At 38.2% G+C, this 23,823-nt stretch overlaps 2 long non-coding RNA genes across 2 annotated transcripts; one reads left to right on the top strand and one right to left on the bottom strand.

Moving 5' to 3' along the window:
• Nucleotides 1-699: 699 nt before the first annotated feature.
• On the bottom strand, nucleotides 700-4,029 carry LOC309609798. Its single transcript, XR_014233583.1, has 2 exons — nucleotides 3,679-4,029; nucleotides 700-1,085 (listed from the first exon to the last, which is right to left on the bottom strand). It is a non-coding gene; the product is annotated as an uncharacterized lncRNA (long non-coding RNA).
• Nucleotides 3,691-13,464, top strand: LOC309609820. Its single transcript, XR_014233604.1, has 2 exons — nucleotides 3,691-3,816; nucleotides 4,023-13,464. It is a non-coding gene; the product is annotated as an uncharacterized lncRNA (long non-coding RNA).
• The last annotated feature ends 10,359 nt before the right edge of the window (nucleotides 13,465-23,823 follow it).

Here is a 23,823-nt window from a genome sequence, read left to right as displayed (position 1 = left end):
TTTCTGAGTGCTGTGTATCGCTCATGAAAGTGAGTTGCCTTGGCTCTTATTTTAAATTGAAAGTCCTGTAGGGTCTGGAAACAGAAACTATACTGGGCTTGGTACCTGCTTGAGACCCACAAATGAAAGGGAGATACATGGGCATTTAGGAGCTATTCCCATGCAAGTTTATTCTACATGCACAAAATCATACATGTTAATATCAGCAGTATTTGTAGACCTCTTTTAAATCTGGTAATAACCTAAATATCTTGATCATTTTTATTTAAATAAGTGGTAATTTATTATATACTTGAAAGTATATATTAATATAATATTGCAGAAAATGATTTTGGTAATATTACAGATAAAAGTATACAAAACTCAACTTGATTTACCATCAAGTCCTAAACAATTTTCAGTCAGGCATTCTGAGTTCTAACTTTTCCTTTTCTAAGATAGCAATTCTGAAGGGACATGAACCAAAATCTGATTTGGTTCATGAGCCTTAATGTACATTTCTGAAGGAAATAATGCTTTTAAAATCAGAAATTTTATCAGAATCAAACTTAAAACCATTTAGAGACAAGCAAAACAATTTAGAAAATTTCCAAACCAAATATAAACCAAACCTGAACTTAGTTCAGAGCAGGTTTGGGGTATATTTTGCAGCGACAGCTCTGTGCTTGAAAGTGAAGTTTGCTGCAAGGATTTAGTATGGTAGAATCCCAGCTACACCCTCCACTCATCAAGTGACGTGTTCAAGAGAAAAAACGACCATGGAATTCTGACTACAGTGAGACCAGATCCCCAACACCTTTCCTACTGTTCTCCGCCCTCTTAGGCTGTTGATTATGCTCCCCGGGTTCTAAGTTCAGGTGTAATTCCTTTTATAGAGAAACCAACATAGTAAAAGATTTTCAAGATAGGCGAAAAGAAGATAGCATGTATAATAAAATGATAATTAGGAGGCAGGAGCCCTGTGATTCAACCCACCACAGTTCAGTTTCCTTACCTGTAAAATGAAGGTCTCTGCTTGACTGTGATTCTATGACTATCAGTAGCAGCGGTGTAAGATGCCACACTCTGGTGCCAGTTTTGGGTACCTGCCCAGGTGGAGGAAGGATAATTAACACTCAAGAGGCATAAATATTTTGAAGGCAGTATAACTTATTAGAGACCAATAAACAGAATTGGTCTGAAAGCTGAAATATTGGCTAGCTAGAATGACCACTTAATAATATTTAAGGAAATGTTCATGAAGTAACACAGTTTTTACCCGTGTACCTCCTCAAATTATAATAAATGTTAACATGATGAATTTAAATGGTGGGGAGCATTTTAGAGAAATGTTAAGTCTCTGCAGGTAACTATCAATCAGTGTTGATTTTGGTGCTTAATTTGTCACAGACTTGAGCTGTTGGATGTATCAGAAATGTTAAAAAGCCTCTTCTCAATATTTCTGAAAGTCTAAGAAATCAACATTTTTGTTCTAGAAGCAAATTTGCATTTGTAATATTTCTTAAAATGGTATGAGAGGCTAGCTCTACCTTTAGAAAGTAAAAATATCTGGCACTGGATTAAAAATATCTTTTCCTAGGGAATCTAGAAAAATGAGCATAGCATATTGTCTCACTGTGACAGGGGAAGTTGCTTATTGAGAAATCTGGTTCTTATTCTACACGGTGACAATACAGTTGATGCCTATGTCATGACAGATTTAGATTTGGGGGAAGGGGAGAAAATTATGATGGTTAAAGTGAAAAAAAGTTCACAGCACCTAAAGTAGAAATTTGGGGAAACAGTCTAACTTCATTATAGACTTTACATTGTATCACTGATAAGTAGATATTGTACTGTATTGCTCACAAACCATTTTATCATACTTCAGCATATGAACTACTCCATAGCCTTTTATAGATGTTGCATAAGCTGATTTTATAAGTTTTCTCAGTGACTTTCTTTTGTACTATAATTAAAAACTTAAAATGTACAAATTGTCTAAGACTAAAAAGTGTTATTGGGCAGGGGCCAAGACTACCTCTGAATTCAGTAAAATCAGAATATTTCTGATTCTCAATAAAGAATTAATATTTCTGTAAACAATAAATGCTGTTTCTTTCCATTACATTACTTGGAAAACAAATACTTACACCAGTGTACAAAGTCCACATACCAGAGAGAACTGATTGCCATCAAATAAAGACCAAATCTAATGACCTTTTATGAGGCAATAATATTGTAATAATTCTTCAAAGCCCAGAGAGTCCTTCCACAACAGTTTATATGATATATACCCATCCAAATTACTTTGTGCCATGGGGGAGATAATGGATGAAAAGTGTGCCTACTGGCACAAAAACCAAAAAACACACACAAAATCACACAAAACACACATACCACACACACACACACACACACACACACAAAATCTCTGGAAAATTCCCAGCGCACACTGTAAAGGGTCTGAGAAATCAAGCAGGAAGGAAATGGATTCCCCAAACAGACTCAGCCATGGAACCATTTTCTTAAATAATTTAGCCTAGTACCACCTCTTTGAACTTATATATCTAGAAATTTTGGGAAATGCTGGTATAGGGAGGGGTCTTTTGTCTTGAATAATATTTTATTGATTTCAAAGTGCTTTTGAAACACAGAATAATAAAAAATTTGCCTCTTCTAGGAACTGGATAACTAACAGCCCTAACCCTCATCCCTTCATCGATGTAACCTCTTAACATCGAATTTCTAGTCATAGGACGGAGAGGTTGGGCTCAAGTGTATGTCTGCCCCCTGAAACATGCTAAACAAATAATCGTTTAAATAAGACAAGACTGAGTAGGAACTGACTAATTTACAGGTACCAATTTCTAAAAAGTGACAAATGTCTCAATTTTGAAAATGAATTGGGGCCAGTTTTTCTATTTTCAAAAGAGAATTCATTATATAGGACTGCCTTTAGCAGGAGTTTCCTGGTATATCTTAGCTAGACTTTGATACTTTTTTTAAAAAATTTTTTGGCCATACCACACGGCATATGGGATCTTAGCTCCCCAGCCAGGGATCGAATTCACACCCCCTGCAGTGGAAGCTCCGAGTCTTAACCACTGGACCGCCAGGGAAGTCCCTAGACGTTGATACTTAACTTTGCAGCTCCTTATAGCATTTATTACTCCCTACGCCACCGTCCAAAGCAAAGTACAAATGAACTAAATTTTAAACTATTAGACATAGAGGGGAAAAAAAATAAAAGAAGATAAACTGTAAAAAGGATTAGTCAGCTTTTGGGTTGGTAGTATGTTTTCGTTTTTTCCTACTTCATTTTTGAAATTTTCTACTAACTACTTTTAGAATGAAAGAAAAGCAACTGATTTAAAAAATGGAACCTCAAATTTCAGAAGCACCAGCGTACACAATTGCTACACCTTCTTAAATATTCATTGAAATTTCCAGATCTTAAAATAATAGTTTATTAACTTAGCTCAGTTAATTAAACTTTTCCCTAATTGATCAAGAACATGTTCTTCAACACTAACACATAGTATTTTTACACAGTGTTTGTCTCATGAAGCCCTGAAGGGTGAATAGTGAAGGATTTCAGGACCAAAATGTGTAACAACTCCCATTATTTCTTTGCTTTCTAGCCCAGCAATCTGTCTTCCAGGAGTATTCTGTACTTACTGTTAGGAGTCTACCTACCAGTAGTTAGGAGCTGGCGGTTGCCTTCCGAGAACTCCCAATGCGGTGCTTCCACCTGGTGGTTAAAGTGCTTAACTACAGAGACCTGGTCTTCTCACATGCCTCTTAAAAAAGAAAAATGAACGACTGTGAGAAAAGGTGAAAAAAAGTATTTTTTTAATACAGAGGGATGTTCTGTTTTTAAGAAAAGCTTTCCCAATTCTATTACAAGTCTGATACCATATCAACTTTTAAAGACCACTGTTTCCTTAGAATGTTTCTCTTTTGCCATTTAAGTAATTTATTGCATGGACAATATTTTTTCAGGATGATTCTTACAACTGTTTTGTCCTCTTGTAAATTAGAAAAAACTGCACAGCTGATTTCCTTGCCAAGCAACATCCTTTACTGAATGCCTACTGTGCACACAATGCATTATATGAGGCACCTGAGGGAACAAGGCAACACAAAAGGATGCTACAATCTGCTACTGAAAGATACAAAGCAGCAAGGCAGTGAATTTAAGTGTGAACAGAGTACCAGGCAACGTGGGGAAAAAAAGGGCAGGGTGAATTCAAGTCTAGCTCAGTGGGTTTATGGTCATAAATGGATGCAAGGAGGATATTATTAAACGACTTCTGGTCCTTCCCACCAGCCAGACTCCATCCCAGGCTCTATGCATTTATTGTCTCTAATTCTAAGGCCACTAAGCAAGTAAGTACCAGATCTGCTATTTTGAATTTAGCCTGTCCCAGTCCACTAGGCTGAAAATTAAAAGTCATGAGAGACTCAGGAGGCCTATGACCTTTGTTGCAGCAAGAAAGATGAGAGAAGAGAGTGGTGAAAAGAAAGCACCTGTTCCAGACAGCTGTAAAAGTAAAATGATCAGGCAAACATCTGAGATAATGTCCAACAAGCAGTGAAATTATTGAAGTTTTTTTTTAATATTTAAATCAGGGAAGCAACATGAAAATATCTGTAAATTATCTATAAATGAACCAAAAAAGAAAAAAAAAAGGTGGTGAAGTCAATTTAGGCAGATGTTACTGTGATCTTGGAAGAAGGCCTAATACAGGGTATTGCCTGGAAAGGTGTGAACCAAAAATAAGCACATAAAAATACTAAAACTTAACCGAGAAATAAATGAAATTCACCTAACATGACAGTAACAAAAAATGTTTTGAAAAAGTTGACACTTTGAATATGAAAGATATTTTGATAAGCTGACTTCAAGTTGTTGGGTGAACATATAAATAGTTGTATTCTGAAGGCAGATCTATGGAACTGAAACAAGGATGAGAGGGCAATGCTGGGAATTCCCTGGTGGTCCAGTGGTTAGGACTCAATGCTTTCACTGCCATGGGCCCGGGTTTCATCCCTGGTCAGGGAACTAAGATCCCACAGGCCGTGGCAAAAAAAAAAAAAAGAGAGAGAGAGAGAGAGAGAGAGGCAACGTCTATCAATTTTTTAAAATACGAATTTTTAAAGGAGAGTTTTAGAAGAGTGGTAAGAATTCAAGTATGTTTTAGGATCACCACCCTCCTAAAAACAATCAATTATGGTTCTCTTATCCAAAATAATAATATTCTAACAATATTTTAATATATAATTTCAAATGCATTACCTGCTAGTAAATTACTAAACACACGTGGAGTCTCCCAACTGCTTGTCACTTCACAATGCCCTTGTTCTATTTTCTGTTGCTCTTTGCTAGTTCCTGTTAACAGTTCATTTTACAATTTGTTATTATAATTAAACACTTCTGAGCACCTTCTAAATGTGCTGGTGCTTTCAGATAATTATCTTTTTACAGCAGTATTTGTAAATGTCAAAAATTCCCTATCATATCTAATTGAAAGCTCGCTGTATGATAGACAATATGGCCACAAACTTTTAAACAACTGGTACTTTTTAAAGAAATAATTATTAAGAAATAATTTTTTTATAAATACTAAGTCAAAACCCAATTCAGAATCCACATAACCAGAAAATGCAACTACCAACTTTTCACAATACAATGACTACTTGCAGTTATTGTCATCAGCCTACAGACCTAAACACTAATCAGTACCTTTAAAACATTTATTAAAATTAAAAATCTAAATTATGCCAACAACTAACCCTGGTTTAGCTTTGGGACCCACAATCTCCTGCTTTTAAAGCCGGCTTCAAGACTCAAGTCCCAGTGCTTTGATTCATTCAATAAACTCTTATTGAGCACCTATATGTGTATCACAATCAAGATGTTCTTGGCTTCATGGAATTTAGTTTCATAGATGACACAGAGAAGTTGCAGGCAATTACAATAGGGCTTTTCATGCTGACAAGTGACAGGGTAGCCAACCCTAGTCCCATCTGTGCACTAGCTACATCTCTTCCAGACCGTTCAGAACTATCACGTGTTGAGAAACCACTTAAGCCAGGCTGCCATATGGTAACACAAGTGAACAGGATAGGAAAACAACAGCATTTCGTGGCCCTACTAAATTGTAACATCATTCTCTCATGTTGGTCTTATTCGATGCCTTAGAGGCTCCCAACTGCCCATATATGTGTACTTCCAAAGTGGGCAGGCATGGCCCTTCCAAAAAAAAAGAAGCATATTCAGACTACTGCCTTTGATTACCCAAATAGATGATATTCAAATATAATTTTTATTTTAACAAAACTAATTATAATGGGGGGGAAATGTGGCCAAGATGGCAGAAAAGGAAGACCCTGAGCACACCTCCTCCCATGGGCACACCAAAATTACAACAGGGAAACTACTGATGAGAAAAACTGGAAGACTAGCAGAAAAGATCTTCAACCAAAGATATAAAGAAGGAACCACAATGAGCAGGGTAAGAGGGGTGGTGACGCAGTATAGTCAAAATCCATACCCGTGGGTGTGTCACCCACCAAGGAGCGAGTGGTCTGCCCCACATTGGGCTCCCCAGCCTGGGGAGTCCTGCACCAAGAGGATGAGCCCCTGGACGTTCTGACTTTAAAGGCCAGCAGGGCTTACTTTTGGGAGAGCCAGAGGGCTGTGGGAAATAGAGACACCACTCTTAAAGGTGCACACAAACTCTCACATACTCCAGGACCCAGAGTAGAAGCAGTAATTTGAAAGGAGCATCAGTCCCACCATCTGATCTTGGAGTCTCCTGGAGAGGTAGGAGGCAACTGCAGCTCACCCTGGGGACATAGACACTGGCAGCAACCATCTTTGGGAGCTTGTTCTACCATATGAACACTGTGCTGGCAAGTGCCATTTTGGAGTCCTCGCTCTAGCTTATTAGCCTTGGGATCCAGCCCCTCCCACCAGCCTGTCATTATCAGTACTGGGATGCCTCAGCCCAAGCAACTAACCAGGTGGAGAGACAGCCCCACCCACCAGCAGGCCTGCCGCCTTAAGATCCCCTGAGCCCACAGTCAACCCAGGACCTGGCTCTGTCTACCAGAGGCCTCAGACCCTGGCCCTGCCTACCAATGGGCTGGCACTAGCCACAAGACCAGGCTCACCCACCAGTGGGTAGACACCAGTCCCAGGATCCCATGGGCACCAGCCCTACCCACCACCAGGCCAAAACGCCAACTCCAGGACCCACAGAACACTGCAGCTAAAGACCCCAGGACCTGGATCTGCCAACCAGTGAGCCAGCACTAGCCCCAGGACACGCTGGGCCTTGGCCCTGTCCACCATCAGGTGGACACCAGCCCCAGGACCACTTCAGTCCTGCAGCCTACAGTATCAGGACCCAGCCCACCCACCAGTAGGCCTGCACCAGTCACAAGACCCTTTGAGCCCTGGCCCTGCCCAACAGCAGGCCAAAACCAGCTCTGGGACACCTTGGGACCCTCAACCAGCTGGTCCAGGATCCAGCCCCACCTACCAACAGGACACCAGCTCTAGGACCCTTAGGGCCCTGCAGCCAGAGACATGGGAACGCAGTCCTGCCCACCAGTGAGCTAGCACTAGCTCCAGCACTGTCTACCTGCAGGCCAACACCAGCCCCAGGAACCCCCAGGCCCCGATCCCACCCACCAGCAGGCAGACACCAGCTCCAAGACCCTTTGGACCCATTAGCCAGCTGCCCCAGGATCCAGCCCCATTCACCAGTGGGCCAACACCGGCTTTGGGACACCTCAGACCCAGCAGCCAGCTGTGTCAGGAACTGGCCCCACCCACCAGCAAGCCAACATTAGATCCAGGACACACTCCCCCACCTCCATCCCCCACAACCACCCACTCTAGTACCCGGCTCCACTCACTAGTGGATTAGCTGGAGCCCAGGATCCCCCAGGGCCCCATAGCCAGCAACCTTGTAATCCAGCCCTACCCACCAGCAGATGGCAGCCTCTACACAAGGCAGGGCTTGGAAACCAACCAGAATGGGGCCAGCCACACCCACCAGATGGCCCATAGTAATCAGCCCACCACAACAGAAGGGTTCAAGCAGCCCAAATAGGGGGCACCCTTAGAGCACATAGCCCTAGTCACCAGATAATGATCATAATGATGTTCAGAACTTTAAATAAAGTTTTATGGGTGAACAGGGCAAAAAGTTAGACAGTTTTAACGAAGAGTTAGAAAATATAAAGAAGAGCCAAACAGAGATGAAGAATACAATAACTGAAATGAAAAATACACTAGAATCAACAGTAGATTAGATGGTACAAAGGAATGGATCCACAAGCTAGAAGACAGAGTAGTGGGAATCACTGGAGCTGAACAGAAAAAGCAAACAAACAAGCAAACAAATAAAAAGAAATTAGGACAATCCCAATGTTCATAGCAGCATTATTTACAATAGCCAAGATATGGAAGCAACCTAAGTGTCCATCAACAGACAAATGGATAAATAAGATGTGGTATATATATATAATGGAATACTACTCAGCCATAAAAGAGAATGGAATTTTGCCATTTGAAACAACATGGATGGACTTGAAGGGTGTTATGTTTAGTGAAATAAGTCAGAGAAAGCCAAATAATGTATGATATCACTTATATGTATAATCTGAAAAATAACACAAACTTGTGAATGTAACAAAAAGAAACAGACTTACAAATAGAAACAAGCTAGTGTTTACCAATGGGGAGAGGGGAGAAGGAAGAGGGGAGGGGCAAGATAGGGGTAGAAGATTAAGAGGTACAAACTACTATGTATAAAATAAATAAGCTACAAGGATATATTGTGCAGCACAGGGAATATAGCTAATATTTTGTAACTATAAATGTGGTATAATCTTTGAAAATTGTGAATCACTATGTTTTACACCTGAAATTTATATTGTACATCAACTATACTTCAATTAAAAAAAAAAAAGGAAAGAAAATGAGGAGTTTAAGAGACCTGAGGGACATCTAGCGTACCAACATTCACATTATAGGAGTCTCAGAAGGAGAAGAGAGAAAGGGGCAGAGAATATATATGAGGACATAATAGCTAAAATCTTCCCTAACCTGGGAAAGAAAACAGACATCCAGGTCCAGGAAGCCCAGAGAGTCCCAAACAGGGTAAACTCAGAGGACCACACCAAGACAAAAATTGAATGGCAGGACTTCCCTGGTGGTCCAGTAGGTAAGACTGCACACTCCCAGTGCAGGAGGCCCGGGTTTGATCCCTGTTCGGGGAACTAGATCCCACATGCATGCCATAACTAAGTCTGCATGCTACAACTGAAAGTCCACATGCTGCAACTAAGAAGTCTGCATGGAAAAACTAAAAAAAAAAAAAATAAGATCCCACATGCCACAACTAAGAGTCAGTGCAGCCAAAATAAATAAATAAATGATAAATATTTTTAAAAATTAAAGATAAAGAGAGAATATTAAAGGCAGCAAAGGAAAAGCAACTACTTATGTACAAGGGAACTCCCATAAGGCTATAAGCTGACTTTTCAGCAGAAACTCTGCAGGTCAGAAGGGAGTGGCACAATATACTTAAAGTGATGAAAGGGAAAAACCTACAACAAAAAATACTCTACCAGGCAAGGCTTTCACTTGAGGGCGAGATCAAAAGTTTTACAGACAAGCAAAAGATAAAAGAGTTCAGCATCAGCAAACCAACTTTACAAGAAATGTTAAAGGGACTTCCTAAGTGGAAAAAAAAAAGCCACAACTAGAAAAATGGAAACTACAAAAGGAAAAATCTCATTGGTAAAGGCAAATATACAGTAAAGGTAGTCAGTCAACCATGTACAAAGCTAGTAAGAAGGTTAAAGACAAAAGTAGTAAAACTGTGTATATCCACAATAAGTAGTTAGGGGATACACACACAAAAAAGATGCAAAATGTGATGTCAAAAACAGTTAACATGGGGGGGATGATTAGTAAAAATGCAGGATTGTTGAAATGCATTTGAACTTAAGAGATCAGCAACTTAAAATAATCACAGATAGGTAGGTAGATAGGTAGGTAGATAGATAGATAGACATAGATAGATAGATACCTCATGGTAACTGGAAACCAAAAACCTATAATATAAACACACAGAAAAAAGAAAAGAGTTCAAACATAACATTAAAGACAGTCTTCAAATCACAAGGGAAGAGATCAAAAGAAGGACCAAAAACAACTATAAAAACAACCCCAAAGCAATTAACAAAATGGCAATAAGTACATACCTATCAAAAATCACATTAAATGTAAATGAACTAAATGCTCCAATCAAAACACACAGAATGGCTGAACAGCTACAAAAACAATACCGATATATATGCTGCCTACAAAAGACTTGCTTCAGATCTGAAGGAACATACAAACTGAAAGTAAGGGGATGGAAAAAAGTATTCCATGCAAATGGAAATTAAAAAAAAAAAAAAACGAGGTAGCAGTACTTACATCAGACAGAATAGATTTGAAAACAAAGACAGTCACAAGAGACTAAGGACAATACATAATGATAAAGGGATAAACCTAAGAAAAAGATACATAACAGTTATAAATGCACCTTACATAGGCGCACCTAAACACATAAAGCAGGGACTTCTCTGGTGGTGCAGTGGTTAAGAATCTGCCTGCCAATGCAAGTGACACGGGTTTGCACTCTGATCCAGGAAGATCCCACATGCCGTGGAGCAACTAAGCCCATGCACCACAACTACTGAGACTGCACTCTAGAGCCCACGAGCCACAACTACTGAGCCTGCATGTCACAACTACTGAAGCCCACTCGCCTAAAGCCTGTGCTCTGCAACAGAGAAGCCACTGCAGTGAGAAGCCTGCGCACCACAACAAAGAGTAGCCTCCACTAGCCGCAGTTAGAGAAAGCCCGTCTGCAGCAACAAAAGACCCAATGCAGCCATAAATAAATAAATAAGTAAATAAATTTATTTTTAAAAAAACACATAAAGCAATATTAACAGACATAAAGGGAGAAACTGACAGTAATACAATAATACTAGGTAGGCCTTAAATGACATATTAGACCACATGAACTTAATAGATATATACAGAACATTTCATCCAAAAGCCACAGAATACATTCTTTTCAAATGCACAAGGAATATGCTCCAGTACAGATCACATACTAGGCCACAAAACAAGTCTCCATAAATGTAACAAAACTGAAATCACATCAAGCATCTTTTCTGACCACAATCAACTATAATAAAAAATCCTGCAAAAAACACAACCCCAAAACAATGAACAAAATGGCAATAAGTACATACCTATCAATAATCACATTAAATGTGAATGTGAGGCTAAACAATATGCTACTAAACAACCAATGGATCACTGAAGATATCAAAAAAGAAATTGAAAAATACGTGGAAACAAATGAAAACAAAAACACAACAATCCAAAGTCTTTGGGATGCAGCAAAAGCAGTTCTAAAAGAAAAGTTTACAGTGACACAAGCCTACCTCAGGAAAGAAGAAAAACCTGAAATAAACAACCTAATCTTACACCTAAAGGAACTAGAAAAGGAAGAACAAATAAAACCCAAAGTTAGTAGAGGGAAAGAAATCATAAAGATTAGAGCAGAAATAAAAGAAATAGACTAAAAAAACTACAGAAAAGATTAATGAAACTAAGAGCTGGTTCTCTGAAAACATAAGCAAAATTGATAAACCAGACTGAACAAGAAAAAAAAGAGAGCCCAAATCAATAAAATCAGAAATGAAAAAGAAGTTACAACTGACACCACAGAATTACAAAGGATCATAAAAGATTACTACAAATAATTATACACCAATAAAATGGACAACCTCAAAGAAATGACAAATTCCTAGAAATGTACAATGTCCTCAGAATGAACCAGGAAGAAAGAGAAAATACAAATAGACCAATTACCAGTAATAAAATTGAATCAGTAATAAAACAACTCCCAAAAAACAGAAGTCCAGGACCAGATGGCTTCACAGGTGAATTCCACCATTTAGAGAAGAGTTAACACCTATTCTTCTCAAACTATTCAAAAAACTGCAGAGGAAGGAACACTTCCAAACTCATTCTATGAGACCAGTATCACCCCGCTACCAAACCCAGACAAAGATATCACAAAAAAAGAAAGTTGCAGGCCAATATCACTGACGAACACAGATGCAAAAATCCTCAACAAAATATTAGCAAACTGAATTCAACAATTCATTAAAAGGATCATACACGAGGATCAAGTGGGATTTATACCAGGGATGCAAGGATGGATTGATATCCACAAATTAATCAATGTGACACACCACATTAACAAAATGCTGAATAAAAATCATATGATCATCTCAATAGATGTAGAAAAATTTGACAAAATTCAACATCCATTTATGATAAAAACTCTCAATAAAGTGGGTATAGAGGGAACATATCTCAAAATAATAAAGGCCATATATGACAAGGCCACAGCTAATGTCATACTCAATGGTGAAAAGGCAAAAGCATCTCCTCTAAGATCAGGAACAAGACAATGATGCCCACTCTTGTCACTTTTACTCATCATAGTATTGGAAGTCCTAGTCACAGCAATCAGGTAAGAAAAAGAAATAAAGGGAATCCAAACTGCAAAGAAAGAAGTAAAACTGTCACTGTTTACAGATAACATGATACTACACATAGAAAATCCTGGGAATTCCCTGCCAGTCCAGTGGTTAGGACTCGGCGCTCTGTCAGGGCCCTGGGTTCAATCCCTGCTTGGGGAACTAAGATCCTACAAGCCGCATGGCACACCAAAGAAACGAAAATCCTCAAGACGCCACCAGAAACTACTAGAGCTCATCAATGAATTTGGTAAAGTTGCTGGAGACAAAATTAATAAACAGAAATCTGTTGCATTTCTATATGGTAACAATGAACAATCAGAAAGAGAAATTAAGAAAACAATCCCATTTATAATTGCATCAAAAGGAATAAAATACTTAGGATAAATCTAACTAATGAGGTTACAGATGCTCAACATCACTAAAAATTAGAGAAATGCAACTCAAAACTATGAAGTATCACCTCACACCAGTCAAAATGGCCATCAACAAAAAAAATCTACAAACAATAAATGCTGGAGAGGGAGCAGAGAAAAGGGAACCCTCTTGCACTATTGGTGGGAATGTAAATTGATACAGCCATTGTGGAGAACAGTATTGAGGTTCCTTAAAAAACTAAAAATAGAACTACCATATGACCCAGCAATCCCACTACTGGGCATATACCCAGAGAAAACCATAATTCAAAAAGACACATGTACCCCAATGTTCACTGCAGCACTATTTACAATAGCCAGGACATGGAAGCAACCTAAGTGTCCATCAACAGATGAATGGATAAAGAAGATGTGGTGTGTATATATATATATATATATATATATATATATATATATATATATATATATATATATATATATATATATATATATATATATATAATGGAATATTACTCAGCCATAAAAACAAATGAAATTGGGTCATTTGTAGAGATGTGGATGGACATAGAGTCTGTCATACAGTGAAGTAAGTCAGAAAGAGAAAAACAAAATATCACATGTTAACGCATATACGTGGAATCTACAAAAATGGTACAGATGAACCGGTTTGCAAGACAGAAATAGTGACACAGGTGTAGAGAACAAACGTACAGACAACAAGGGGGGAAAGCAGGGGGGAGGGGGGTGGGATGAATTCGGAGATTGGGATTGACATATATACACTAATATGTATAAAACAGATCATAAAAACCTGCTGTATTAAAAAAAATATCACACATTAATGCATATATGTGGAATCTAGAAAAATGATACAGATGAACCTATTTGCAGGGCAGGAACAGAAAGGCAGACATGGAGAACGGATGTGTGGACACAGGGGGGCAGGGGAGGGTGGGATGAATTGGGAGATTAGGTTTGACATAAATACACTACTATGTGTAAAACAGATAGCTAGTGGGAACCTGCTGTACAGCACAGGGAGCTCATCTTGGTGCTCTGTGATGATCTAGATGGGTGGGATGGGGGTACAGAGGGAGGCCTAAGAGGGAGGGGATATATGTATACATATAGCAGATTCAATTCACTGTACAGAAGAAACTAACACAACATTGTAAAGCAATTATGCTCCAATAAAAAAGAGAAATTAAGAAAACAATCCCATTTATAATTGCGTCAAAAGAAATAAAATACTTAGACTAAATCTAACTGAGGTTAAAGACCTGTACCTAGAAACTATAGGACATTGAGGAGACTGGTTCAAGATGGCAGAGAAGAAGGACGTGCTCTCATTCCCTCTTGCAAAAGCATCGGAATCACAACCAACTGCTAAAAATCATTGACAGGAAGACACGGGAACTCACCAAAAAAGATACCCCACATCCAAAGACAAAGTAGAAGCCACAATGAGATGGTAGGAGGGGCACAATCACAACAAAATCAAATCCCATAACTGCTGGGTGGGTGACTCACAAACTGTAGAACACTTATACCACAGAGGCCCACCCACTGGAGTGAAGGTTCTGAGCCCCACATCAGGCTTCCCAACCTGGGGCTCCAGTAACAGGAGGAGGAATTCCTAGAGAATCAGACTTTGAAGGCTAGCGGGATTTGAGTGCAGGACTTCGACAGGACTGGGGGAAACGGAGACTCCACTCTTGGAGGGCACACACAAAGTAGTGTGCGCATCAGGACCCAGGGGAAGGAGCAGTGACCCCAGGGGAGACTGAACCAGACCTACCTGCTAGTGTTGGAGGGTCTCCTGCAGAGGCGGGGGGTGGCTGTTTCTCACCATGAGGACAAGGACACTGGCAGCAGAAGTTCTGGGAAGTGCTCCTTGGCGTGAGCCATCCCAGAGTCCACCATTAGCCCAGGTAGGCTCCAGTGTTGGGTCACCTCAGGCCAAACAACCAACAGGGAGGGAACCCAGCCCCATCCATTAGCAGTCAAGCAGATTAAAGTTTTACTGAGCTCTGCCCACCAGAGCAACACCCAACTCTACCCACCACCAGTCCCTCCCATCAGGAAACCTGCACAAGCCTCTTAGATAGCCTCATCCACAAGAGGAGAGACAGGAGAAGAAGAACTAAAATCCTGCAGCCTGTGGAACAAAAACCACATTCACAGAAAAATAGACAAGATGAAAAGGCAGAGGGCTATGTACCAGATGAAGAAAAAGATAAAGCCCCAGAAAAACAACTAAATGAAGTGGAGATAGGCAACCTTCCAGAAAAAGAATTCAGAATGATAGTGAAGATGATCCAGGACCTCGGAAAAAGAATGGAGGCAAAGATCGAGAAGATGCAAGAAACGTTTAACAAAGACCTAGAAGAATTAAGGAACAAACAGAGATGAACAATACAATAACTGAAATGAAAACTACACTAGAAGGAATCAATAGCAGAACAACTGAGGCAGAAGAACGGAACGGATAAGTGACCTGGAAGACAGAATGGTGGAATTCACTGCTGCGGAACACAATAAAGAAAAAAGAATGAAAAGAAATGAAGACAGCCTAAGAGACCTCTGGGACAACATTAAACGCAACAACATTCACATTATAGGGGACCCAGAAGGAGAAGAGAGAGAGAAAGGACCAGAGAAAATATTTGAAGAGATTATAGTCGAAAACTTCCCTAACATGGGAAAGGAAATAGCCACCCAAGTCCAGAAAGCGCAGAGAGTCCCATACAGGATAAACCCAAGGAGAAACACACCGAGACACACAGTAATCAAATTAGCAAAAATTAAAGACAAAGAAAAATTATTGAAAGCAGCAAGGGAAAAACAACAAATAACACACAAGGGAACTCGCATAAGGTTAACAGCTGATTTCTCAGCAGAAACTCTACAACCCAGAAGGGAGTGGCATGATATACTTCAAGTGATGAAAGGGAAGAACCTACAACCAAGATTACTCTACCCGGCAAGGATCTCATTCAAATTCAATGGAGAAATCAAAAGCTTTACAGACAAGCAAAAGCTAAGAGAATTCAGCACCACCAAACCACCTCTACAACAAATGCTAAAGGAACTTCTCTAAGTAGGAAACACAAGAGAAGAAAAGGACCTACAAAAACAAACCCAAAACAATTAAGAAAATGGTCATAGGAACATACGTATCGATAATTACCTTAAACGTGAATGGATTAAATGCTCCAACCAAAAGACACAGGCTTGCTGAAGGGATACAAAAACAAGACCCCTCTATATGCTGTCTACAAGAGACCCACTTAAGACCTAGGGACACATACAGACTGAAAGTGAGGGGATGGAAAAAGATATTCCATGAAAATGGAAATCAAAGGAAAGCTGCAGTAACAATACTCATATCAGATAAAATAGACTTTAAAATAAAGAATGTTACTAGAGACAAGGAAGGACACTACATAATGATCAAGGGATCAATCCAAGAAGATATAACAATTATAAATATATATGCACCCAACACAGGAGCACCTCAATACATAAGGCAACTGCTAACAGCTATAAAAGAGGAAATCGACAGTAACACAATAATAGCGGGGGGCTTTAACACCTCACTTACACCAATGGACAGATCATCCAAACAGAAAATTAATAAGGAAAAACAAGCTTCAAATGACACAACAGACCAGATAGATTTAACTGATATTTATAGGACATTCCATCCAAAAACAGTAGATTTCACTCTCTTCTCAAGTGTGCATGGAACATTCTCCAGGATAGATCATATCTTGGGTCACAAATCAAGCCTCAGTAAAGTTAAGAAAACTGAAATCATATCCAGCATCTTTTCTGACCACAACGCTATGAGATTAGAAATCAATTACAGGAGAAAAAACGTAACAAACACAAACACATGGAGGCTAAACAATACGTTACTAAATAACCAAGAGATCACTGAAGAAGTCAAAGAGGAAATCAAAAAATACCTAGAGACAAATGACAATGAAAACACGATGATCCAAAACCTCTGGGATGCAGCAAAAGCAGTTCTAAGAGGGAACTTTATAGCCACACAAGCCAACCTCAAGAAACAAGAAAAATCTCAAATAAACAATCTAAAGTTACACCTAAAGGAACTAGAGAAAGAAGAACAAACAAAACCCAAGGTTAGCAGAAGGAAAGAAATCATAAAAATCAGAGCAGAAATAAATGAAATAGAATCAAAGAAAACAAGAGCAAAGATCAATAAAACTAAAAGCTGGTTCTTTGAGAAGATAAAATTGATAAACCATTAACCAGACTCATCAAGAAAAAGAGGGAGAGGACTCAAATCAATAAAATTAGAAATGAAAAAGGAGAAGTTACAACAGACACCGCAGAAAATATAAAGCATCCTAAGAGACTATTACAAGCAACTCTATGCCAATTAAATGGACAACCTGGAAGAAATGGACAAATTCTTAGAAAGGTATAACCTTCCAAGACTGAACCAGGAAGAAATAGAAAATATGAACAGACCAACCACAAGTAATGAAAATGAAACTGTGACTAAAAATCTTCCAACAAACAAAAGTCCAGGACCAGATGGCTTCACAGGTGAATTCTATCAAACATTTAGAGAAGAGCTAACACCCATCCTTCTCAACCTCTTCCAAAAAATTGCAGAGGAAGGAACACTCCCAAACTCATTCTGAGGCCACCATCACCCTGATACCAAAACCAGACAAAAATACTACAAAAAAAGAAAATTACAGACCAATATCACTCATGAATATAGATGCAAAAAACCTCAACAAAATACTAGCAAACAGAATCCAACAACACATGAAAAGGATCATACGCCATGATCAAGTGGGATTTATGCCAGGGATGCAAGGATTCTTCAATATACGCAAATCAATCAATGTGATACACCATATTAACAAACTGAAGAAAAACTGTATGATCATCTCAATAGATGCAGAAAAAGCTTTTGACAAAATTCAACACCCATTTATGATAAAAACTCTCCAGAAAGTGGGCATAGAGGGAACCTACCCCAACATAATAAAGACCATATATGACAAACCCACAGCAAACATCATTCTCAATGGTGAAAAACTGAAAGCATTTCCTCTAACATCAGGAAAAAGACAAGGATGTCCACTCTCACCACTAGTATTCAACATAGTATTGGAAGTCCTAGCCACGGCAATCAGAGAAGAAAAATAAATAAATGGAATACAAATTGGAAAAGAAGAAGTAAAACTGTCACTGTTTGCAGATGACATGATACTGTACATAGAGAATCCTAAAGATGCCACCAGAAAACTACTCGAGCTAATCAATGAATTTGGTAAAGTTGCAGGATACAAAATTAATGCACAGAAATCTCTTGCATTCCTATACACTAATGATGAAAAATCTGAAAGAGAAATTAAGGAAACACTCCCATTTACCATTGCAACAAAAAGAATAAAATACCTAGGAATAAACCTACTTAGGGAGACAAAAGACCTGTATGCAGGAAACTATAAGACACTGATGAAATAAATTAAAGATGATACAAACAGATGGAGAGATATACCATGTTCTTGGATTGGAAGAATCAATATTGTGAAAATGACTATACTACCCAAAGCAATCTACAGATTCAATGCAATCCCTATCAAATTACCAATGACATTTTTTACGCAACTATAACAAATCATCTTAAATTTGTCTGGAGACACAAAAGACCCCGAATAGCCAAAGCAGTCTTGAGGGGAAAAAATGGGAGATGGAGGAATCAGAATCCCTGAGTTCAGACTCTACTACAAAGCTACAGTAACCAAGGCAACATGGTACTGACACAAAATCAGAAATATAGATCAATGGAACAGGATAGAAAGCCCAGAGATAAACCCACACACCTATGGTCAACTAATCTATGACAAAGGAGACAAGGATATACAATGGAGAAGACAGTCTCTTCAATAAGTGGTGCTGGGAAAACTGGACAGCTACATGTAAAAGAATGAAATTAGAACACTCCCTAACACCATACACAAAAATAAACTCAAAATGGATTAGAGACCTAAATGTAAGACCGGACACTATAAAACTCTTAGAGGAAAACACAGGAAGAACACTCTTTGACATAAATCACAGCAAGATCTTTTTTGATCCACCTCCTAGAGTAATGGAAATAAAAACAAAAATAAACAAATGGGGCCTAATGAAACTTCAAAGCTTTTGCAAAGCAAAGGAAACTACAAACAAGACGAAAAGACAACCCTCAGAATGGGAGAAAATATTTGCAAATGAATCATCGGACAAAGGATTAATCTCCAAAATATATAAACAGCACATGCAGCTCAATATTTAAAAAACAAACAACCCAATCCAAAAATGGGCAGAAGAACTAAATAGACATTTCTCCAAAGAAGACATACAGATGGCCAAGAAGCACATGAAAAGCTGCTCAACATCACTAATTATTAGAGAATTGCAAATCAAAACTACAATGAGGTATCACCTCACACCAGTTAGAATGGGCATCATCAGAAAATCTACAAACAACAAATGCTGGAGAGGGTGTGGAGAAAAGGGAAGCCTCTTGCACTGTTGGTTGGAATGTAAAGTGATACAGCCACTATGGAGAACAGTATGGAGGTTCCTTAAAAAAAAATAGAATTACCATATGACCCAGCAATCCCACTACTGGGCATATACCCAGAGAAAACCATATTTCAAAAAGACACATGCACCCCAATGTTCATTGCAGCACTATTTACAACAGCCAGGTCACAGAAGCAACCTAAATGCCCATCTACAGATGAACAGATAAAGGAGACGTGGTACATATATACGATGGAATATTACTCAGCCATAAAAAGGAATGAAATTGGGTCATTCATAGAGACGGGGATGAATCTAGAGATTGTCATACAGAGTGAAGTAAGTCAGAAAAACAAATATCATATATTAATGCATGTATGTGGAACCTAGAGAAATGGTACAGATGAACCAGTTTGCAGGGCAGAAATTGAGACACAGATGTAGAGAACAAACGTACGGACACCAAGAGGGGAAAGCTGCAGGGTGGTGGGGGTGGGGGTGTGATGAAATGCAAGATTGGAATTGACATATATACACTAATATGTATAAAATGGATAACTAATAAGAACCTGCTGTATAAAAAAATAAAATAAAATTCAAAAATTCAAAAAAAAAAACTATAGGACATCGATGAAAGAAATTGAATATGACACAGACAGAAAGGTATGCTGTATTCATGGATTGGAAGAATTAACATTATTAAAATGACCATACTACCCAAGGAAATCTACATATCAATCTAATCCTTATCAAAATATCAATGGTATTTTTCACAGAACTAGAACTAATTCTAAAATTTGTATGGAAACACACACACACACAAAACCCTGAATAGCCAAAACAATCTTTAGAAAAAAGAACAAAGCTGGAGGTCTCACGCTCCCTGGTTCAAACTATACTACAAAGCTAGTCATCAAAATAGTATGGTACTGCCACAAAAACAGACACATGGATCAATGGAACAGAATACAGAGTCCAGAAACAAACCCACACACTTATGGTCAATTAATCTGTGACAAAGGAGGCAAGAATATACAATGGGAAAAAGACAGCCTCTTCAATAAGTGGTGTTGAGAAATCGAGACAACTATATGCAAAAGAAACTGGACTAGGCTCTCACACTATTCACAAAAATAAATTCAAAATAGATTAAGGACTTAAATGTAAGACCTGAAACCATAAAACTTCTAGAAGAAAACAGGTAGTTTGCTGTTTGACATTGGTCTTAGTGATTATTTTTTTTTTTTTGCATATGTGTCCTCAGGCAAGGGAAACAAAAGCAAAAAATAAACAAATGGGACTACATCAAACTAAAAAGCTTTTGCACAGCTAAAGAAACTATCAACAAAATGAAAAGACAACCTACTGAATGGGAGAAGATACTTGCAAATGATATATTTGACACAGGATTAAAACCTAAAATATACTGGTATAAAGAAGTCATACAACTAAGCATCAAAAACACAATCCTATTAAAAAATGGGCAGAAGACCTTAACAGATATTTCTCCAGAGAAGACATACAGATGGCCAACAGGTACATGAAAAGACGCTCAACATCCTTAATCATCAGGGAAATACAAATCAAAATCACAATGAGATATGCCTCACGCCTGTCAGAATGGCTATTATCAAGACAACAAATAAGTGTTGGTGAGGAATCCTAGTACACTGTTGATGGGCATGTAAATTGCTGCAGCCATTACAGAACACAGTATGGAGTTTCCTCAAAAAACTAAAAACAGAGCTACCATATGCTCCAGCAATCCCACTCCAGGGCATATATCTAGAAAAAACCAAAGGCACTAATTCAAAAATTTACATGCAGCAGGACTTCGCTGGTGGTCCAGTGGTTAAGACTCCGCACTTCCAACGCAGGGGTCACAGGTTCAATCCCTGGTCAGAGAACTAAAATCCCACGTGCCTCGTGGTGCAGCCAAAAAAAAAAAAAAGTACATGCACCCCAACGTTCACGGCGGCACTGTTTACAACGGGAAATATATGGAAACAACCCAAGTGTCCATTAGCAAACAATGGGTAAAGAAGGTGTAGTATACACACACACACGGAATATTAGCCATAAAAAATAAAATCCTGCCATTTGCAACAACATGTATGGACCTAGAGAGTATTATGCTAAGTGAGAAGTCAGACAGAGAAAGAAACACACTGTATGCTTTTACTTATAAGTAGAATCTATAAAACAAACACAACAAAACAGAAAGAGTTATAGATACAGAGAACAAACAGGTGGTTGCCAGAGAGAAGGGAGGTGAAAGGAGGAAAGAAGTAAGTGAGGGCTATTAAGAGGTACAAACCTTCAGTTGCAAAGTATTTAAATGAGTCATGGTGTAAAATTTACACTGTGTGGATTATAGGCAATAACTATGTAATACCTTTGCATAGCAACATATCATAATGAGACTTACTGTGGTAATCATTTGAAAATGTATAGCAATACCAAACCACTCTTGTGTAACATGAACTAACATATTGATAGTACTGCAGGTCTTTATACTTACAAAAAAACCAAATAAATAGAAGAGATCAGATTTTTGGTTACCAGAGGTGGGGAGTGGGGGGAGAGGGAAATGGATAAAGGCAATAAAACGGTACAAACTTCCAGTTATAAGTACTAAAGATATAATGTACAACATGATATATATAATTAACAGGTGGTATGTTATATATGAAAGTTAAGAGAATAAACCTTGAGTTGTCATCACAACAAAAATTTTGTCTTTAGTGTTGTATCTATGAAATAATGGATGTTCACTAAACTAATTGTAATAATCATTTCATGAATGTAAACAAGTCAAATTATGCTGTACACCTTAAAACTTATACAGTACTGTATGTCAATTACCTCAATAATACTGGAAGAAAAAACTCATTATGGGAAAATTGCCTATAAGATCCAATAATCACATTTTTTAAACAATTCTTAAACATTTAATCTTTTATTTGTAAATCAATAAAACGTATGCTACACCTAAAAATTTAGACAATCAAGACTGCATTAGTAATGCATATATATGGTGAATGAAACTCTATTTGCACCAATTTGAATGTTTTGTAAACAGCAGAATCACTGAATAATATACAGTTGCCCCTCAGTATCCATGGTGAATTGGTTCCAAGATGCCCCCCCCCCGCACCCCGGGACACCAAAATCTTCGATGCTCAAGTCCCTTAGATAAAATGGTATGGTATTTGCATATAACCTATGCACATCCTCCCATATACTTTAAATCTCTAGATTTAAATACCTGACACAATGCAAATGCTATGTAGCTGCCAGTGCACAGCAAATTCAAGTGTTCTTTCTGAAACTTTCTGGAATCTTTTTCCTGAATATTTCCAAACCAATGGTTGGTTAAATCCATGGATGCTGAATCCACAGGTATGGAGGGCTGACTGTACAATGTTTATAATCTCATCTTTATTTCTCTGTCCTCAGAGAGGATCAATTCTACTTAGTTCTAGTTGAAGTATTATAAATCCCAAATTAATAAAGCTTTACTGTATTTGAGGACCACTCTTTGGCTAAGGTGCTGATCCTTCAGCCATTACTTACATATCCATACATGGGTAAGTCATATGTGTGTGTGGTTTTTGTTTTTAAAGTTTAATACAATGTTCTGTAACTGGCACACAAACTTGCTGTGCAAAATTATCCCTCAGTTCTATTCTAAACTCACAGCTGTTAATTTTATTGTCCTCACCTGAGTATGTACGACTGACATATATGGGAGAAATACACTGGGACCTTAAATCAAAGTTGTTATTTTCCACTATTTCGTTGAAGATTTAATATAAATCAAGATGTTAATCTATACAGTTTGAGAGTTATTTCAGAATTTTATGTTCTGATCCTGTCATTCTTATAGGATGTCATTCTTATAATTTTTGGACAATTTAGAGAGAAGTTAGGACAATTTCAGCTAGTATAAAAACAAACAGTCCTTCTGTTTATTATATCCCTTACCATATCAAAGAGACTGGAGAATGAGAAATATGTAAGTGCTACTTACATAGCACCAAAACGATCTACCTATTTCTTTTATCTAGAAAGAATACAGTAAGTCCCCTGCAACAAACGAGTTCAGTTCCGAGAGCCCGTTCCTAAGTCCAATCTGTTCATAAGTCCAACAAAATTAGCCCAGGTACCTAACACAACTAACACAATCGGCTATATAGTACTGTACTGTAATAGGTTTATAATCTTTTCACACAAATAACACATAAAAAACAAACACAAAAAA

This window comes from Balaenoptera borealis (assembly GCF_965194805.1).
Source record: "Balaenoptera borealis genome assembly, chromosome: 13".
NCBI classification, from domain to species: domain Eukaryota; kingdom Metazoa; phylum Chordata; class Mammalia; order Artiodactyla; family Balaenopteridae; genus Balaenoptera; species Balaenoptera borealis.
The sequence above is the reverse complement of the archived record's forward strand: the minus strand, read 5'-3'. Positions and strand labels throughout refer to the sequence as shown.